We start from the raw sequence: 3,442 nt of genomic DNA, 5'->3' as shown, positions 1-3,442 counted from the left end.
ACTGAACCAATCCAAGGAAGCAGCTTTGTTGGGGAGTGGTGAGTTACTGAGATCAGGGGTCTCTTATGCCCTCAAAGCTGTGGCATGCCTGGTACCTGGGAATGTTTCTGTGAAAGAGCACAGCATGCCTAACTGCTGTAGCAATGGCTATGTGCAAGAGCCCTATCAGCTCTGACCTTGATCTCAGGCACACAGCTCCAGGGAAGAAAGGAATTCTTATGCTAGACAACCACAATGTTTTGCCAGCTCTGCTTCTCTAGTTCCTGCCCACCTTACAGCAACTTTTAACAATGGACTTTCTTGAGAGCTACACAAAGCTCCTAACATTGCACTCTGTAACTATGGATTGCTACTGCAGAAAAACTACATATATGTCCTAGTTTTTGTAATGTTCCTGAATACAAAGAATATTGCTTGCATAGTCTTTAACCTGGTAATGAGACATATATAAATAAAGATTGCTGGTGTAATTCTTCAGACCTGCAGCTCCATCAGAGGCCAGGCTCCGCCAGGTCCCAGCCTTATCTTCAAGATCTGTACTTGTCAATCTTTATTTTCCAATCCCCGTTTGCCCCTCACCAGACCCCAGAGTTTACTAGCTGATAGCTGATAGCTACACAGCTTGTCTTAGTTCTACTTAGAGACTGATGTTGGAACTGCCAACTCTGACCTTAAGACTAACTTTACATGGTAACTGTTACCACTCAGAGCAGCTCCCGTAGCACCGAAAGTGCCAATGAACCTTTGTTCAAGATAACTTGTGTAGATTTCTTTGTCCTAATAAAACCCCTAACCTTTCCTTTGTTCTCTGGACAACCTACCCCAGCGTGTGCATATTTGTCTTGAATTGTTGTTATTTTTTTTATTCTCAAATAAAATTTTGTTTATTAGAAATTTGTCTCTATATTTTTGTTTGAATTTGACAGGGGATAGGGGTGGGACATGAGCCAGACCTAAGCTAGGAGCCTGGGAGGCATAGATGGCTAAAACAGAAGATTCTGCCCAGAGTGAGCCTGGAGTCTCTCTGGTCTCTATGGAGTGGGGCCTGCACAGGGGCTTCCAGAATTTGCCTCTCCAAGCCTACTTGGGCTTCTGTGACGTGGGACAACCAAGCTAATCCCTCACCAGATCGCAGAACTCAACTTTCCTGATGCTCCGTGGGACTATCAGTCTCTGGACATTGTCTTGCTTCTCAGTGGGCGTTTTCTGCACCCTCCCACCTCCCACCCAGGGTAGGGAATAGAATAAATGTATGAAAAGAAAAAAATGGGCGGCAGGCGGCCGCCCTAAGATGGCGACTCCCATGCACCAGCTTATAGCGCGGAGACAAGCTGAAGCAAATAAGCAACATGTAAGATGTCAGAAATGCTTGGAATTTGGACATTGGACTTATAAATGCACAGAAAATACCTCCATAGGCCTTCAAGAACAGCAGAACTAAAGAAAGCTTTAAAAGAAAAACAAAACAGATTATTATTACAACAAAGCATTGGAGAGACTAATGTAGAAAAAAAGACCAAAAAAAAAAAAAAAGGTCAAAGAGTGTAACTAGTTCCAGTAGCAGCGACAGTTCAGCCAGTGATTCATCCTCAGTGAAGAAACATCTACCTCATCTTCTTCAGAGGACAGTGACACTGACGAGAGCTCCTCTAGTTCTTCATCTTCAGCCTCTCCACAACCTCTTCCTCCTCCACTGATTCAGACTCAGACTCCAGCTCTTCTAGTAGCAGCAGCACCAGCACAGATAGCAGCTCTGAAGATGAGCCACCAAAGAAGAAGAAGAAAAAAAATAGAATGGCTCTATCCATATTGGACTGATGGACTGAAAATATCATTGTGATTCTCAGAAGAAAACATAGATGATGTTAAAGCCAAATAGATTAAGTGGTCAAAATTTCTAGAGTTCAAAAGCTTCTGCCGGGTGCAGTGGCATACGCCTGGAATCCCAGTGGCTCCAGAGGCTGAGGCAGGAGGATTGTGGATTCAAAGTCAGCCTCAGCAACTTAGCGAGGCCCTCAACAATCTAGGGAGCTCCTGTCTCAAAATAAAAAATAAACAGAGATGGGGATGTGACTCAGTGGTTAAACATTCCTGAGTTAAATCCCTGGTACCAAAAATAAAAGTTTCTAAGTGTTTTACATTCTAAGAGCATAAAGGTTATTATCATATATACATATGACTTTTATTTTAGAGATGAATCTTGTTTTTCTTTTTTAATCTTTAAAATATATCTGTAGAACTTAATCAAAGCTGCAATCTAGTAAATATGTTTTTGTGATGAAACTTATTTTTTCTTCCTGTAAAATAAATGCCATACTTTGTTATATGTTAATGGTATATGTCAGACAAGTTTTCAGGATAAGGCTTGGAATATCTGGCAATGAATTTCTAATGCTTTTGACTGTGTTACTATGTAAAATTCAATACATTGATACTATAACCTTAGGAGTTTTCCTACTGTTAATAAATGTGCTCTATTTTTATGTTTAAAAAAAAAAAGAAAAAAAAAAGAAAAAAATGTCTGGGAAAGGCAAACCCAATTTCAAATGAAATTTGCTTCTGCGGAGGGAAAGAGAACAGAATTTCAGGGAGTTATAACTCTGTTGTCAATGTTTAATTAATTAAAAATGTGATTAAAATATGGCAAAAAATTAAGAATTCATGCAGTTTTGCAGTGGGTACACAGTGTTCATTATAGGATTTCTTGTAATTATCTGCACATTTGCCAACATGAAAGAATGAGAAAAATTTTAATAATAAAGAGCTCTCAATTTAGTTTTGGGGGGGCTTATTATTTTTATCATAATATTTTGGGGGCTACAGGGATTGAACTCAGGGGCACTCAACCACTGAACCACATCCCTGCCCTATTTTCTATTTTATTTAGAGACAGGGTCTCACTGAGTGAGAGGTTTAGTGCCTCAATGTTGCTGAGGCTGGCTTTGAACTTGTGTTCCTCCCACCTTAGCCTCCGAGATGCTGGGATTACAGGCCTGCACCACCATGCCTGACTGGGGGTGCTAATTATTAACATGAAGATTTAAACTACACAGAAGCCAACTGTGTAACAGGCAGTGCTTAAAAGGCATAAGAGCACAGTGCATAAGGAGAGCAAGTTAGAAGGAAGATAATATTGTCATAGACTTATTTATTAAATAAACTGAAAGTCTGTATGCACTGAACTTCTCAGGTAATTAGATAATTATTATAATTTACCAAAAGAATCTTAACTTCTACTGATCATGTAGCCAATATATTGCATAACCTTGGGATGCTGACAAAAACAAACACCTTTATCATTTGTAAAAGTAGAGATTTTATATAATAACAATTGTATCTTCACACACACATAGATTTTTCTTTCTTTCTTTTTTTTAGTACCAGGGATTGAACCTAGGGTGCTTAAACCCTGAGCCACATCCCCAGTCATTTTTATTTATTT

General features: G+C 39.5%; 1 pseudogene across 1 annotated transcript; it reads left to right on the top strand.

Annotated features, from left to right (window-relative positions):
* Positions 1–1,291: 1,291 nt before the first annotated feature.
* LOC306658721 lies at positions 1,292–2,414 on the top strand (annotated as a pseudogene). The gene is made up of 2 exons: positions 1,292–1,351; positions 1,518–2,414. The product of its transcript is annotated as an uncharacterized misc_RNA (transcript).
* The last annotated feature ends 1,028 nt before the right edge of the window (positions 2,415–3,442 follow it).

The sequence above is a fragment of the Sciurus vulgaris genome (genome assembly GCF_902686455.1).
Source record: "Sciurus vulgaris genome assembly, chromosome: 4".
Classification (NCBI taxonomy): Eukaryota; Metazoa; Chordata; class Mammalia; order Rodentia; family Sciuridae; genus Sciurus; species Sciurus vulgaris.
Note: the sequence above shows the minus strand (reverse complement) of the source record. Positions and strands in the feature narration are given on the sequence as shown.